Below are 18,598 nucleotides of genomic sequence, written 5' to 3'. Positions count from 1 at the left end.
TGCGGGTGGAGGGGGCTGGCCAGTCCGTGACAGCAGAGATCTTAGCTGGGTCCATCCGCAACTCCCCCTGAGCTATGATGTAACCAAAAAAAGAGGTCTCAGACACATGAAATTCACATTTCTCCATCTTCACAAACAGTTTGTTCTCCAACAACCTTTGCAACACCTGGCGCACATGCAGTTCATGTTCCTGGGAGGACTCTGAGAAAATCAAGATATCATCCAGATAGACAAAAACAAACCGATTCAACATGTCCCGAAGGACATCATTGACTAGTGCCTGAAAAACAGCAGGGGCATTGGACAACCCAAAAGGCATAACTAGATACTCAAAATGTCCCAAGGGTGTGTTGAAGGCAGTCTTCCATTCATCACCTTTACGAATGCGCACCAGGTGATACGCATTTCGTAGATCCAGTTTGTTAAAGATAGTTGCACCATGAAGGAGGGGAAAAGCAGAATTAATTAATGGCAGAGAATATTTGTTCTTAATGGTGATGTTGTTAAGTCCACGGAAATCAATACAAGGTCTTATCCTTCTTAGCAACAAAAAAGAATCCCGCTCCTACAGGTGACGAGGAAGGACGAATAATACCTGCCGCCAAGGAGTCCCGAATGTAGTTCTCCATAGCCTCCGTCTCCGGGCGGGAGAGATTGTACAGGCGACTGCTGGGGAGCGGGGCTCCTGGCTGGAGGTCAATGGCGCAGTCGTAAGGCCGGTGAGGAGGAAGAGAAGTAGCTCTGTGTTTGCAGAAAACGGATGCCAGGTCATGATACACGTCAGGGACAGCAGAAAGATCCATGGACTCCAGTGGAGGTTGAGGCACAGTGCTGGCAGGGGTCTGAGCAGAACACAAACAATTCACATGACAAAATGTGCTCCATGAAACAATTCTACCTGTCACCCAATCAATGTGTGGATTGTGTCTTATGAGCCAGGGGATACCAAGGACCAGGGGGGTCTGTGGGCAGTCGATTAAATGGAATTGAATGTTCTCCTGATGATTACCCGACACTCTGAGACAAACAGGAACAGTCTGATGAGTAATACGGGTCAACAATTGTCCATTTAGACCCTTAGCCTGCAGCGGACAGTCCATAGGAACAGTCTCCAAATCCATTTGTTGAGCCCACTCTCTATCCAAAAAGCTTTCATCGGCACCAGAGTCAACCAGCGCACTAACAGAGAAATTCTGGGACTGCCACTGGAGGGATAACTGGAGCAGAATGCGGGGAGAAGAGGAAGAATCCGCTGCTCGGCTCACCAAAACTTCTCCCAATAATGATGAGCCGGCCCTTTTCCCGGACGAACTGGGCAGGAAGGAACGAAATGACCAGCTTCTCCACAATACAGGCAGACCCGAGCCTGAATACGATGTGCACGCTCCTCTGAGGACAACCGTGCACGACCCACCTCCATGGCTTCGGGTTCAGTGCTCCTCGTATCGACTCGGGAAGACACGGCTTTCTCCGTAGGGAAGATGCGGGGAGGAGTTTGTTGACGACAGACAGGTTGCTTGGAACTAACACTCCTCTCCCGGCGGCGCTCCCGAATCCGATTATCCAACCTGATGGTGAGTGAAATAAGATTATCCAGCGTAGGCGATTCATCATATGACACCAATTCATCTTTTAAAGTCTCAGACAAAGAATTGATGAACACTCCTTGTAATGCCTCGTCATTCCAACCACTCACTGCCGCTAAAGTCCGAAACTCCACTGCCATCTCCGCCACACTGCGAGCCCCCTGCCGAAGAGAAAACAACCGTTTCGCAGCCTCCTTGCCCCGTACGGGGTGGTCAAAAACCTTCCTCATCTCAGTGGTGAAGGCAACGTAAGCGTTGCAAATGTCCGACTGACTCTCCCAGACCGCGGATCCCCAGGCACGAGCGGAACCGCTAGTAGAGTTGATAAGGTAGGCAATACGGGCTCTTTCTGAGGCGTAGGTGAGGGGCTGTTGTTCAAACACTAACGAGCATTGAGTCAAAAAATCGCCACAGGTTCCCATGTTCCCGTCATAGCGCTCTGGAGCAGGAACAAAAGGCTCTCTGATCTGGGCTGAAGGGGTAGGAAAAACAGGTGGAGCAGGAGAAGGAGCAGTTTGTATGCCATGCCTGAGGGGTGCATTATTAACTTGGGTAGTAAGGGCAGACACTTGATTGGTGAGTAATTGAACCTGATTAAGCAGCACCTGACTGTTCTCAGCAATAGCCTTGAACAGGGTATCATGTTGGCCAAGTAAAATGCCCTGATTGGCTATGGCAGTCCAAATTTGAGTGCACTCTGGGGTGGTATCCGAGCTACTGTCTGCTGGGTTCATGTTGGTCAGATCATACTGTCATGATTTAACTGGATTTGAACCCAAATGCAGACAACTACACCAAGCCAGAGAAGGTTTAACAGGTTTATTTACAATGTTCAATTAGTCCAGGTTTCCAATAATAGGGGAAGAGCAAGTCCAGGTTACAGGGAGGGTAACAGATCCAGGTCAGGGCAGGTGTGGTACCGTAATGTCCTAGTGTCCGTGGTGAGTCCAAAAGGGAGGTCCGGTAGTGGAAAGCAAGATGGTGGTGGCAGGAGTGAAGCGGAGGCAGGAGTCAGGTTCCAATAATCTGTGGCACAGGAGAAAAGTAAATAGAACAGGCCAAAAACACAAAGAGCGAAAACAAACAGGTTGAGTCGGCAGCGAGACTAACATGGTCGTCTTGACTATGATCTGACGATGAGTGGCAAGTTTGACCGGGTCTTAAAGGCTGAGGTGATTATGGTGAATGAGCTGCAGCTGGAACCCTGACTCCCGCACACCAGACTTCACTCCTGCAATCAAGGACAGACAGAGGGGAGGGGGAGAGCAGAGAGAGAGCTACCTAGCAGCAGTAGGCCTAACAGTAAGGCAGTGTCGTACTCTGCGAATGTTGTAGAGCATGAACCTACAGTATCGGGTCACCGCCTTGATGTTAGCGGAGAACGACAGGGTGTTGTCCAGGGTCACGCCAAGGCTCTTTGCACTCTGGGAGGAGGACACAACAGAGTTGTCAACTGTGATGGCGAGATCATGGAACGGGCAGTCCTTCCCCGGGAGGAAGAGCAGCTCCGTCTTGCCGAGGTTCAGCTTGAGGTGGTGATCCGTCATCCACACTGATATGTCTGCCAGACATGCAGAGATGCGATTCGCCACCTGGTTATCAGAAGGGGGAAAGAGAAGATTAATTGTGTGTCGTCTGCGTAGCAATGATAGGAAAGGCCATCTGAGGATATGACAGAGCCAAGTGACTTGGTGTATAGCGAGAATAGGAGAGGGCCTAGAACTGAGAGCATGTGGCCGCGCCGGAGATGCCCAACTCGGAGAGGGTGGAGAGGAGGATCTGATGGTTCGCAGTATCAAAGGCAGCAGATAGGTCTAGAAGGACGAGAGCAAAGGAGAGAGAGTTAGCTTTAGCAGTGCGGAGAGCCTCCGTGACACAGAGAAGAGCAGTCTCAGTTGAATGACCAGTCTTGAAACCTGACTGGTTTGGATCAGTGTGCCAAGCTTGTAGCATCATACCCAAGAAGACTCTAGGCTGTAATCGCTGCCAAAGGTGCTTCAACAAAGTACTGAGTAAAGGGTCTGAGTACTTATGTAAATGTGATATTTCCGGTGTTTTTAAAAACTGTTTTTGCTTTGTCATTATGGGGTATTGTGTATAGATTGATGAGGGGAAAAAACGATTTAATCAATTTTAGAATATGGCTGTAACGTAACTAAATATTGAAAATGTCAAGGGGTCTGAATACTTTACGAATGCACTGTAAATCCAAATGCCTAGGTATTTATATGCGGGAACATGTTTGATTGGAGAACCATCTAATGCGTGAACATGTAGTTCATCTGAAACATTGTTACGAGAGTTTAAAAACAACATGTATTTCATTTTGCCCGTATTAAGCACAAGTTTTGAATCAGCAAGGGATTCCTGCATAACTATAAAATCTGACTGTAGTTTTGACACAGCCAGATCAACAGTCGGGGCAACAGCATACATAAAAGTATCATCTGCATATAGATTAAGTTTACAATTTTTAACAGATTGACAAATGGTGTTTATATAAATAGTGAAGAGAACAGGTCCCAAAATCGACCCCTTTGGTACACCTTTATGGACATCAAGAAATTCAGACTTAACCCCATCAATCATGATGGCCTTAGTTCTGTCACTAAGATAATCATTACTCCACGAACAGGCATCAAAGCTCAGGCCTATCGAAGGACAACTTATTCAATAAAATTGCATGATCAACTGTATCAAAAGCTTTTGACAGGTCCACAAACAAAGCAGCACATTTCATTTTAGTGTCTAAAGCATTGAAAAGATCATTAACAACTAAAGTGGTTGCTGTAATAGTGCTATGCCCAGGGCTAAACCCTGATTGGTTTACACTCAAAATACATTTCTCAGATCACTACTATCACCGCCCTTATGGAGTGACTGCACAAGAGCTGATTTCCATAGTTTTGGAATATTTCCTGATAACAATGTTAAATAAAAAATGTGGGTTATTAAGCAAACAATGATGGGCGCTGCACACTTAAGCAGACCGGGATCCAATTGGTTGGCCCCTGTGGATTTCTTGTTGTCTATAGCTAGCAAATTAGATCATATTTGGTCAAATATAGACTTTTAATTTGCTGATGAATACTTAGATATCCACCCTGCACAATGCCATTGGATGTGCCATGTGCAAATGTTCTATCCCTTTGCATTGATCTCTGACACACTTTAGTGTTCTCCAGATTCCTGCCGTTTTTGAGAAAGGTTGACCCTCTGCCCCTTCTGCCACGTCAGTTTCCGTAAGAAACGGAGAACGGTTCCTCACCACCAGCCTTGTGGACTGATTAGGTGAGGGAGGGGTCCCTTGCAACCTTGCACTGTCTCCTCTGCGTCCCCGATATTGCTGTCATGGTGGCACAGCGACGAGGAGAGGGTCAACAAGGAAGGGGTTTGAGATGAAAACCACCAGCTAACATTTCTGTTTTTTCAAAGACATCTCCCATTTCAACATCGTCGGTCTCAACGGATCTGCTATGGGCAGAGGTTCAGCGGAAATGGGTTGTGTCCCCTGTGGCTTTGTGATAGGGGGCTGTGTGGGGGGCACAGATACCCCTGCGGAGTGATCCAGGGTATTCCTCTACAGATTACCACACTGGATTTCCTTATCTCTTTGGCGGCAGCATGCAACTGATTCTTCTTGAGAAATGAAGCACGAGTAAATAGGTCCACACATTTGTCCTTTGGAATCTGCTTTCTCCAAAGGAGACAGAGAAATGTCAATTGCAACATAAAATGTAGATTTTTATTTTTTTTAATTAATAAAATATATTCATTATTTCTTGAAGTATTTCACTTATGAAAACTATCATCTTGACCCCATGGACTGTCAGTTCCTCCATTGCGCCATCTATGAATTTGAGAGTGGTTATATTTCTCAAGCTGCAGCCCTTAGCTTTGTAGCAAACCATGTGGCTGCCGTTTACTTTTATTTGGGGGGGGGGGGGGGTCTTTAATGTCAATATGAGCTTGGACAATTCTTGTTGGCTCGCAGTGTGTAAGATTCTGTTCCAATGTGTAAAATGAACGCTCTTGTTCAACTTCATCTCTATGGTGGTAATGTTACTATGATAGGGGAAGTGCTCAGGACAGGAAAAATTATCATTGATGACTAAGTTAAGAGGAAGGAGGGGTCTCAACTGTTACAATTGACATTTTTGCTTCCTTTTTTTGTCTAACATAGGCTACATCTTAAAAGAACAGGACCTTTAAATGTGTCAAAAGACTCAAGAAGTACCATCTATAGGCCTAACACGTTTTTCTAGGGTTCATAAGATGTTACATGTAATTATTTTTTAAATGATGTAATGTGTAAGTCACATGCATTTAAACAGTATGGCTTTATGGTGCTTATCCAGAGCAAATAACATGGACAGTTATTAATGCTTTGAAAGAAATACAATTATTATAGATTCAAGTCTTTATAAACGCTTTGGTATGCAGCATCTTGATATTGTTGTTGACTTGTTATTCAACAAAGTCGTTTTTTCACAGTGTAAAATCTGTCTTAGCTCAAAATGAATTATTATGATCATTTGTAAAAAAAATATATGAATTATTATGATCATTTGTAAACAGTGAGGAGATCGGTCATCTGTGTGAAAGGTCAGCGTACACCATGTTTCAAGCCGTGTTAGTGACCACTCCTACTACCTTCTACCATGGAGAGACACCGCAAGAGGAACAGAGGGTGTACAGTGTTGGAATGAGAAACAGACTCCTGACTCATTCACAGTCAGCCGGCCCCTACAGCACACACACACACACACACATACATACTTATACACATACACAAACACACAGGGCCTACAGTTGCTGAGCACAACATCTGTTTCTGCGCACATGGAGTGTGTGAATACTTTCTGAAGGCACTGTAATATTGACAATATCAGAGTATCATACAGTGCCGTGAAAAAGTATTTAACCCCTTTCTGATTTTCTCTATTTTTGCATATTTTTTTATACTGAATGTTATCAAATCTTCAACCAAAACCTACTATTAGATAAAGGGAGCCTGAGTTTACAAATAACAAAAAAAAGTATACTTATTTTATTTATTTAATTAAAAAAGTTATGCAACACCCAATTCCCCTTTTGTGAAAAATTACACACTTACACTCAATAACTGGTTGTGCCACCTTTAGCTGCAATGACTGCAACCAAATGCTTCCTGTAGTTGTTGATCAGTCTCTCACATTGTTGTGGAGGAATTTTGGCCCACTCTTGCATGCAGAACTGCTTTAACGCAGCAACATTTGTGGGTTTTCAACCATGAACTTCTCGTTTCAAGTCCTGCCACAACATCTCAATTTTTTTTTCTGGACGTTGACTGGGCCATTCCAAAACATCAAATGTGTTGCTTTTTAGCCATTTTCATGTAGACTTGATTGTGTGTTTTGGATCATTATCTTGCTGCATGACTCAGCTGCGCTTCAGCTTTAGCTTCAACTCACAGACGGATGGCCTGGCTTTCCCCTGTAGAATTCTCTGATACAGAGCAGAATTAATGGTTCCTTCTATTAAGGCAAGTCATCCAGGTCCTAAGGCAGCAAAGCATCCCCAAGCCATCACACTACCACCACAATGTTTGATTGTTGGTATGAAGTTCTTACTGTGGAATGCAGTCTTTGGTTTTCGGCAGACATAATTGGACCCATCTCGTCCAAATAAGACATACTGATGAATCAACTAATTCATAAATGTGTTAGTTGGCAGGCATATTGATTGAGGTACAGTGCCTTCAGAAATAATTTACTTTCTCCACATTTTGGTGTGTTACAGCCTGAATTTAAAATTGATTAAATTGAGATTATATGTCACTGGCCTACACACAATACACCTTAAGGTGAAAGTGGAATTATGTTTTTAGAAATGTTTATAAATTAATAAAAAAATTATTGAGTCAATGATTATTCAACCCCTTTGTTATGCCAAGCCTAAATACATTCAATATGCTTAACAATCACATAATACATTGCATGGACTCAGTCTATGTGCAATAATAGTGTTTAACATTATTTATGGGCGGTTTAACACAATACTAACCTAAATGACAGAGTGAAAAGAAGGAAGCCTGTATAGAATAAAAATATTCCAAAACATGCATCCTGTTTGCAATAAGGCACTAAAGTAAAACTGCAAAATATATGGCAAAGAAATTAACTTTACGTCCTGAATACAAAGTGTAATATTTGGGGCAAATCCAACAAAACGCATCACTGTTCATATTTTCAAGCATGCTGGTGGCTGCATCATGTTATGGGTATGCTTGTCATCGGGAAGGACTAGGGTGTTTTTTTAAATAAAAAGAAACGGAATAGAGCTAAGCACAGGCAAAGTCCTAGAGGAAAACCTGGTTCAGTTTGCTTTCCACCAGACACTGGGAGACAAATTCCCCTTTCAGCAGGACAATAACCTAAAACACAAGGCCAAATATACACTGGAGTTGCTTACCAAGACGACATTGAATGTGTTTTATTTATTTTTTAATTCACCTTTATTAAACCAGGTAAGTCAGTTGAGAACAAGTTCTCATTTACAACTGCGACCTGGCCAAGATAAAGCAAAGCAGTGTGATAAAAAACAACAACACAGAGTTACATATGGGGTAAACAAAACATAAAGTCAAAAATACAACAGAAAATATATATACAGTGTGTGCAAATGTAGCAAGTTATGAAGGTAAGGCAATAAATAGGCCATAGTGCAAAATAATTACAATTTAGTATTAACACTGGAATGATAGATGTGCAAGAGATGATGTGCAAATAGAGATACTGGGGTGCAAATGAGCAAAATAAATAACAATATGGGGATGAGGTAGTTGGGTGTGCTAATTTCAGAAAGGCTGTGTACAGGTGCAGTGATCGGTAAGCTGCTCTGACAACTGACGCTTAAAGTTAGTGAGGGAGATAAGAGTCTCCAGCTTCAGAGATTTTTGCAGTTCGTTCCAGTCATTGGCAGCAGAGAACTGGAAGGAATGGCGGCCAAAGGAGGTGTTGGCTTTGGGGATGACCAGTGAGATATACCTGCTGGAGCGCATACTACGGGTGGGTGTTGCTATGGAGACCAATGAGCTAAGATAAGGCGGGGATTTGCCTAGCAGTGATTTATAGATGACCTGGAGCCAGTGGATTTGGCGATGAATATGTAGTGAGGACCAGCCAACAAGAGCGTACAGGTCACAGTGGTGGGTAGTATATGGGGCTTTGGTGACAAAACGGATGGCACTGTGATAGACTACATCCAATTTGCTGAGTAGAGTGTTGGAGGCTATTTTGTAAATGACATCGCCGATGTCAAGGATCGGTAGGATAGTCAGATTAACGAGGGCATGTTTGGCAGCATGAGTGAAGGAGGCTTTGTTGCAAAATAGGAAGCCGATTCTAGATCCAACTTTGGATTGGAGATGCTTAATGTGGGTGCCAGCAGCGTTCGATTGAAGAGCATGCATTTAGTTTTACTAGTGTTTAAGAGCAGTTGGAGACTACGGAAGGTGTGTTGTATGGCATTGAAGCTCGTTTGGAGGTTTGTTAACACAGTGTCCAATGAAGGGCCAGATGTATACAAAATGGTGTCGTCTGCATAGAGGTGGATCTGAGAGTCACCAGCAGCAAGAGTGACATCATTGATATACACCAGAAAAGAGTCAGCCCGAGAATTGAACCCTGTGGCACCCCCATAGAGACTGCCAGAGGTCCAGACAACAGGCCCTCCGATTTGACACATTGAACTCTATCTGAGAAGTAGTTGGTGAACCAGGCGAGGCAGTCATTTGAGAAACCAAGGCTATTTAGTCTGCCATAAGAATGCGGTGGTTGACAGAGTCGAAAGCCTTGGCCAGGTCGATGAAGACGGCTGCACAGTACTGTCTATTATCGATCGCGGTTATAATATCGTTTAGGACCTAGAGCGTGGCTGAGGTGCACCCATGACCAGCTCGGAAACCGGATTGCATAGCGGAGAAGGTACGTGGGATTCGAAATGGTTGGTGATCTGTTTGTTAACTTGGCTTTCAAAAACTTTCGAAAGGCAGGGCAGGTCGGTAACAGTTTGGATCTAGAGTGTCACCCCCTTTGAAGAGGGGGATGACCGCGGCATCTTTCCAATCTCTGGGGATCTCAGACGTTACGAAAGAGAGGTTGAACATGCTAATAATAGGGGTTGCGACAATTTCGTCTGAAAGGGTCCAGATTGTCTAGCCCAGATGATTTGTAGGGGTCCAGATTTTGCAGTACTTTCAGAACATCAGCTGTCTGAATTTGTGTGAAGGAGAAGCGGGGGGCGGGGGGGGGGGGGGGGCATGGGCAAGTTGCAGTGGAGGGTGCAGAGCTGGTGGCAGGGGTAGTGGTAGCCAGGTGGAAAGCATGGCCAGCCGTAGCAAAATGCTTGTTGAAGTTCTCGATTATTGTAGATTCATCGGTGGTGATAGTGTTTCCTAGCCTCAGTGCAGTGGGCAGCTGGGAGGAGGTGCTCTTATTCTCCACGGACTTTACAGTGTCCCAAAACTTTTTGGAGTTAATGCTACAGGATGCAAATTTCTGTTTGAAAAAGCTAGCCTTTGCTTTCCTAACTGCTTGTGTATATTGGTTCCTAACTTCCCTGAAAAGTTGCATATCGTGGGGGCTATTCGATGCTAATGCAGTACGCCACAGGATGTTTTTGTGCTGGTCAAGGGCAGTCAATTCTGAGGAGAACCAGGGGCTATATCTGTTCTTAGTTCTGAATTTTTTGAATGGGGCATGCTTATTTAAGATTGAGAGGAAAGCACTTTTAAAGAACAACCAGGCATCTCTACTGACGGAATGAGATCGATATCCATCCAGGATACCTGGGCCAGGTCAATTAGGAAGGCCTGCTCGCTAAAGTGTTTTAGGGAGCGTTTGACAGTGATGAGGGGTGGTCGTTTGACCGCGGACCCGTTATGGACGCAGGCAATAAGGCAGTGATCGCTGAGATCCTGGTTGAAGACAGCGGAGGTGTATTTAGAGGGTAAGTTAGTCAGGATGATATCTATGAGGGTGCCCATGTTTACGGATTTAGGGTTGTACCTGGTAGGTTCCTTGATAATTTGTGTGAGATTGAGGGCATCTAGTTTGGATTGTAGGATGGCCGGGGTGTTAAGCGTATCCCAGTTTAGGTCACCAAGCAGTACGACCTCTGAGGATAGATGGGGGGCAATCAATTCACATATGGTGTCCAGGGCACAGCTGGGGGCTGAGAGGGGTCTGTAGCAAGCGGCAACAGTGAGAGACTTATTTCTGGAAAGGTGGATTTTTAGAAGTAGGAGCTCAAACTGTTTGGGCACAGACCTGGATAGTATGATAGAGCTCTGCAGGCTATCTCTACAGTAGATTGCAACTCCGCCCCCTTTGGCAGTTCTATCTAGACGGAAAATGTTGTAGTTGGGTTGGACATTTCTGAATTTTTGGTGGCCTTCCTAAGCCAGGATTCAGACACTGCTAGAACATCAGGGTTGGCGGAGTGTGCTAATGCAGTGAATAACTCAAACTTAGGAAGGATGCTTCTGATGTTAACATGCAAAAAGCCAAGGCTTTTACGGTTACAGAAGTCAACAAATGATAGCGCCTGGGGAGTAGGAGTGATACTGGGGGCTACAGGGCCTGGGTTAACCTCTACATCACCAGAGGAACAGAGGAGGACTAGAATAAGGATTTGGCTAAAGGCTTTAAGAACTGGTCTTCTAGTGCGTTGGGTACAGAGAATAAAGGGGACATATTTCCGGGTGTTGTAGAATAGATTCAGGGCATTATGTATACATTTACATTTTAGTCATTTAGCAGACGCTCTTATCCAGAGCGACTTACAGTTAGTGAGTGCATACATTTTTTCCCCCATACATATACAGACAAGGATATGGAAGGATATGAGTACAGTGGAGGTAAACCTAAGCGTTGGGTAACAATGAAAGGAGATAGCATCACTGGAGGCACCGAATGTTCTGAATGTTAGTTACAGTTTTGTTTAAATCGGCTTGAAAATCTATGGCAAGACTTGAAAATGGCTGTCAAGTAATGATCAACAACCAACTTGAAAGAGCTTGAAGAATTTTTAAAAGAATAATGTGCAAATATTGTACAATCCAGGTGTGCAAAGCTCTTAGAGACCCAGAACAGCTCACAGATCGAATCACTGCCAAAGGTGATTCTAACATGTATTGACTCAGGGATGTGAATACTTAAGTAAATTAGATACTTTTGTATATATAGTGTATGTGGACACATCTTCAAATTAGTGGATTTAGCTATTTCAGCCACACCCGTTGCTGACCGGTGTATAAAATCGAGCAAACAACCATGCAATGTCCATAGACAAACATTGGCAGTAGAATGGCCTTACTGAAGAGCTCAGTGACTTTCAACGTTGCACTGTCATAGGATGCCACCTTTCCAACAAGTCAGTTCGTCAAATTTCTGCCCTGCTAGAGCTGCCCGGTCAACTGTAAGTGCTGTTATTGTGAAGTGGAAATATCTAGCAGCAACAACGGCTCAGCCGCGAAGTGGTAGGCCACACAAGCTCACAGAACGGGACCACCGAGTGCTGAAGCGCATAGCGCGTAAAGATCGCTGGTCCTCGGATGCAACACACACTACCGAGTTCCAAACTGCCGCTGGAAGCAACGCCAGCACAATAACTGTTCGTCGGGAGCTACATGAAATGGGTTTCCATGGCCGAGCAGCCACACCGACAAGCCTAAGTTCACAATGCCCAATGCCAAGTATCGACTGGATTGGTGTAAAACTCGCCACCATTGGATTCTGGAGCAGTGGAAATACGTTCTCTGGAGTGTTGAATCACACTTCACCATCTTGATGTCCGACGGATGAATCTGGGTTTGGCGGAGGCCAGGAGAACGCTACCTGCCTGAATGCATAGTGCCAACTGTAAAGTTTGGTGGAGGAGGAATAATGGTCTGGGGCTGGTTTTCATGGTTCGGCCTAGGCCCCTTAGTTCCAGTGAAGGGAAATCTTAACACTACAGCATGCAATGACATTCTAGACGATTCTGTGCTTCCAACTTTGTGGCAACAGTTTGGGGAAGGCCCTTTCTTGTTTCAGCATGACAATGCCCCCGTGCAAAAAGTGAGGTCCATACAGAAATTGTTTGTTGAGATCGGTGTGGAAGGACTTGACTGGCCTGCACAGAGCCCTGACCTCAACCCCATCAAACACCTTTGGGATGAATTGGAACACCGACTGTGAGCCAGGCCTAATCGCCCAACATCAGTGCCCGACCTCACTAATGCTCATGTGGCTGAATGGAAGCAAGTCCCCGCAGTATTGTTCAAACATCTAGTGGAAAGCCTTACCAAAAGAGTGGAGGCTGTTATAGCATCAAAGAGGGGTCCAACTCCATATTATTGCCCATGATTTTGGAATGAGGTGTTCGACGAGCAGGTGTCCACATACTTTTGGTCATGTAGTGTATTTCTGTTTTTCAGATTCAATAAATGTGTAAATATTTCTAAAAACATGTTTTTACTTTGACATTATGGGTATTGTGTGTAGATGGGTGAGATTTTTATTTATTTAATCAATTTTGAATTCAAGCTATAACACAACAAAATGTGGAATAAATCAAGGGGTATGAACACTTTCTGAAGGCACCATATATTCCCTTTTTGAGTTATAAAGATTCTAGAACATTTAGGGTGAGGCCATTGTTCCCATACTGCCCCCATACTGCTGCCAGTACACACACACACTGTTCCCAAACTGCTCCCAGTAACCACATGCATTTACATTTGAGTCATTTAGCAGACGTTCTTATCTAGAGCGATTTACAAGAGCAATTAGGGTTAAGTGCCTTGCTCAAGGGCACATCGACAGATTTTTCACCTTGTCGGCTCAGGGATTAGAACCAGCGACCTTTCGGGTACTGGCACAACGCTCTTAACCACTAAGCTACCTGCCGTCACATGCACACACAGAGTGATAGAGAAACAGTGCTTCTGAGGGAGAGATGGAGAAAAGGGGATCAAGACAGACAGACAGGGCTGCAAGGGAGGTCACATGGATGACACACGTGTGTTGATATGGGAGAAAGTGAAAAAAAAAGGGCTACAGGAGTTTTGGCAAGTAAAGGGGTTCTTCTGTGAATCCTAAGGGGAATATTACTAGGAACTCTGCAACTGTGGTGAGAGAAAGGGGGGAGCAGAGAGAGAGGGAGCCGAGGGTATGGGGGAGCAGAGAGAGATAGAGAGAGACAGAAAGAGAGAGGTTAATAGTGGTGGAAGAACTCAGTCGGGACCAATACCATTGTATTTATTTTTAGGACTGCACTGACATAGATAGAGACAGAGAGAAATAATGAGGGGAAAGAGAGGAGTAGGGAGGGAGGGAGGGAGGGAGGGAAAAAGAGAGGGAACGGAGAGCTGTCCAGATGCCACAGGAGTCTTATGACTGTATGTTCAGTGTGGCACATAGCTGCATGGCGTTATGCGAGACCTCGCCATGTAGGGCAGAGCACTGGCAAGGCCCATACTAGTCAGTTGGTGCCCACACTTGACCCAAAACCTGACACCATGTGTGCCAGCAACATTCACAACCCCAGTCATTCATTGGGTGAAGTTCTGAGAAACACTGAGGCCAGTCTTACATGTCAAACTGCAGCTGCCGTGAGTGTCACATGCAATTGAACAGCGTGTGTGCTGCTATAGTGGCCCGATGAAATATGGTTTGCCAATGGAAGTATGCACATAGGAGCTTTGCAGACTCAATTCATTTATTACAAGCTTCGAAACTTAATTATGGGCTATCAAGAAAAAATAAATATTGGCAGCAACGTAAACTGAAATGATGGATGTACTTGATGACAGAAATTGATTGGATATAAATCATTCACACGAATACGTATAAAATGTGTCCAATAACAATAAAATGCATGGAAAGCTGGATGGAATTCTGTTTAAAAAAGTCCTCTGAGAGTAAGAAGATTTATTGTGAGAGTTCACCTGAGTTCCTCCAGGAATGGGAGGCCCAGGGAGCTCAAATTCTGATGACCCACTGAACTCCTAGCATTTCACAGCCTATTTCTCACAGAGAGAAGGGAGGACCACCGGACACTCAGGTTTAGCACTGCTGGATACTCTAGCCTTGCTATGTGGTTCCAAATGACGCTAAAAATGTATGCTCTTTAGCATTTTGCCATAGCTTTCCATTTCAATTAAGTTGCATAAGAAGAGTAAGCTCAAATGCCAATAAGTTAATTGGCATTTGAGCTTACTCTTATGCAACATAAATACTTGACATACTTGATCAAGTCCTTGGCTCCTGTAAGTAGCATAGGCCATTTACGAATGCCCTCCATCTCAAATAAAAACTGCATCCATGTAAAAGTTATTCTTAAATGTAGAAGGCTAATATGGTAACCATATGTCAAATGGAACAACTTAGGCCCTTCTCTGTCTATAGAAAGCAGTTAGTTGTGTTAAATAAATCAATAAAATAAAAGAATGGGGGGCAAAATGGAAAGCTGTAAGCGCTCTCAGAACAGGCTCTCTCATAAACTCCTACTTTTGCACATGATTGCAGACTGTATCTCGACTGTAATCCACTGCCATAGGAGGTAGGAGTCACTCCTTGCTTCCCAAATGGCACCCTTATTCCCTACATAGTGCACTACTTTTGAACAGAGCCCTATGGGGAACTGGTCAAAAGCAGTGCACTATATAGGGTGCCATTTTGGACACAAACACAGTAACCACCATCCCCTACAATTATCCCATGACTCTCAATGCTGCTGCAGTGGACCCCCCCCCCATTCACACCTGGGTACTACTCATCTCTCTCCCCCTCTGTCCCCCACTCTCTCCCCCACTCATGCGCATACCCAAGATCATTAGCCAATCAATAAAGCTTTGTATCATCCACTGTTTCATTGCTGGTCTGAATGCCCTCTTGCATCCCTGAAAGACCCCAAATGCAACACTGCAATCAATGCATTGAGGAATGCATTGAGCATTAAGGGTAGGTAAGCTGTTTTTAAATGTTTACCCCCCACTACCTCTCTGTTTTCTCTCTCTCTCTGAACCCTCTGCCCTTTGTTTTGAAGAGGGGGTGAAGACGGCATAATCTGTGGTCTGGTCACTTTGTGTAGTCCCCCATCTGGGGATTCATTCAAGATTAGCCTCATAGATTACAAGGATGCCCAAAGTCAAATAGCACTTTAAATGCAATTTGATTCGCCTGGAAAATCTATTGTCATAGCGATGCTTGTCATGGATCCAAATCCTTGTCATAGATTTCCAATGATGTAAGTGCTTGATATGCAACACTCGTCCAGGAAGGTCTTTTGTTGTTGTTGGTCTAAAGGCCACAATCACCTCCACTATAAAATGACTGGCCAGTGTACTAGCGTTTGCACTGCTCCTGCAGTAAATAATCTTTGTACTACTGAGTGCGCATCTGTCCACTAAGTAGTACAAAATATATGACATATGGATGAGACGCTTGATTTATTTAACAGTAACACTGGAGTTAGATGCTGGGTTTCTGGCTTAGGAAACACACAGATGGCATAGGTTTTATTGTGGCTCACTCTTCTACATTTCCTAAATGAAAACAAAAGAGTATGACTAACTAACTGGAGAGGCACATTAACCCATAGAGGCTCCTCTATAGCTTCATTCATTCACAAGGCCCCATTCAGCCTTATGTTAATATAGTGTGAAGTGTAGGCCATACATTGCGCATCTGTTCAAAGAAATTGTCATATTTTTCTCTGTGTGAGGTTGAAGAGTAACATAGCTGTGAAAATGATGTCTCGTGTCTGTCACAGGGATGTGACTGAAGTCAAAGTTGTAACAGTCAGCTAAACCCAACACTTCAAAGGGTTATATCTTCCCTTCCTTCCTCCATGCATTAGAGCAGTAGTTCTCAACCTGGGATATTAGTACCCCTGGGGGTACCTGGCCTATCCACAGGGGGTACTTTGGAAGACTCATAAGGTCGAAGGATCAGTTGCACACGAGGGGGTACTTTGGGTAGAATAAAATGTGATTGGGGGTTCAGGTACCAAAAGATGTGGAGAACCACTGCCTATTGAGTGTCCATTTGAAATTGTGCTCACTGAATCCTGCCGTAGACATGCCTATCCTCTCTCACAGTCCAAATAAGCCGGCCATGATGGGCATGAGCCAGATTCACCGACATGGCCATTCCTTTCACCAGACTTTGGGTCATACGGCTCCCAGCTAAGCTCGAAAAAAAAACATCCGCAGCTTTTCAAAGCTGTTTGCTTAGCGCCCCTCATGCTCGTGTGGATGATTGCATCACAATCCAGTCGGCAGGATGTGGCAGTTAGAGCAACGGAAAAGCAATACCAGCTGTAGACTCCCCAGGAAATGAGTATTGTCTGAGTGTAATAACTAAGGAATAATGCATTTGTTCAGGGGGTCAAAATTAGGCCTTGTCTAAAAACCAGACTTTCAAGAGTAAAATGGCTCATAGATACGTGGCGGTGACACATATACAGGAAGTTACTCACAATAATGTTATTCGGCTTTCTAGGATGGTATTTTATTCATTTTTTTGTTATTACCACAATTACTAGTGTACTCAGTGGAGTATATTAAAAGACTTGGGGCTCCCTCTTGTGGCTGAAACATGACACCTCAGACCAACTGAAAAGGATATATCGCAGTAGCCTACTTCGACAAAGACGTAATTGAAAGGAGTCCACTATAGTCACCCGTACAGTGATCATTTGGTTTGTAACCTCCTCGTCCCTAGGCTATTCCGCATGTGCTTGGAGAGGAAGTCTGGTGCAAAATACTTATCACTGACATTCCAGAGATCAGTACAGTGCCTTGGCAACAGAGTAAACACTAAGGTCTTAATCTTTTTCTGGTAATGATGAGTACTTCAACACTAGAGAATAAGTAAATTAGTTATGGCCCAGAAGAGGGATGATATCAAAGTCAGTATGTGTGTTCAATAAGAAACCCCTAACCCAAATAAGTGGTCCCTTTCCGCTATATACAGTATCATTCATTCTATGAAGGACAAAGAAGTTTTGCAAAGACCATTCATTTCTCAATGAAGTGTTCTAGATATTTCAGATCTACAGTACCAGTCAAAAGTTTGGACACACCTACTCATTGAAGGGTTTTTCTTTATTTTTTAAAAACTATTTTCTACATTGTAGAATAAGTGAAGACATCAAAACTATGAAATAACACATATGGAATCATGTAGTAACCAAAAAAGTGTTAAACAAATCAAAATATATTTTATATTTGAGATTCTTCAAATAGCCACCCTTTTCCTTGATGACAGCTTTGCACACTCTTGGTATTCTCTCAACCAGCTACACCTGGAATGCATTTCCAACAGTCTTGAAGGAGTTCCCACATATGCTGAGCACTTGTTGGCTGCTTTTCCTTCACTCTGCCGTCCGACTCATCCCAAACCGTTTCAATTGGGTTGAGGTCGGGGGATTGTGGAGGCCAGGTCATCTGATGCAGCACTCCATCACTCTCCTTCTTGGTAAAATAGCCCTTACACAGCCTGGAGGTGTGTTTTTGTCATTGTCCTGTTGAAAACAAATGATAGCCCCACTAAGCCCAAACCAGATGGGATGGTGTAGCGCTGCAGAATGCTGTGGTAGCCATGCTGGTTAAGTGTGCCTTGAATTCTAAATAAATCACAGACAGTGTCACCAGCAAAGCACCCCCACACCATAACACCTCCTCCTCCATGCTTTACAGTGGAAACCACACATGTGGAGATCATCCATTCACTCACACTGTGTCTCACAAAGTCATGGCAGTTGGAACCAAAAATCTCCAATTTGGACTCATCAGACCAAAGGACACATTTCCACCGGTCTAATGTTAATTGCTCGTGTTTCTTGGTCCAAGCAGGTCTCTTTTATTATTGGTGTCCTTTAGTAGTGGTTTCTTTACAGCAATTCGACCATGAAGGCCTGATTCACAGTCCCCTCTGAACAGTTGATGTTGAGATGCGTCTGTGACTTGAACTCTGTGAAGC

The sequence above is a fragment of the Coregonus lavaretus genome, assembly GCF_964263955.1.
Source record: "Coregonus lavaretus genome assembly, chromosome: 8".
NCBI lineage: Eukaryota > Metazoa > Chordata > Actinopteri > Salmoniformes > Salmonidae > Coregonus > Coregonus lavaretus.
The sequence above is the reverse complement of the archived record's forward strand: the minus strand, read 5'-3'. Positions refer to the sequence as shown.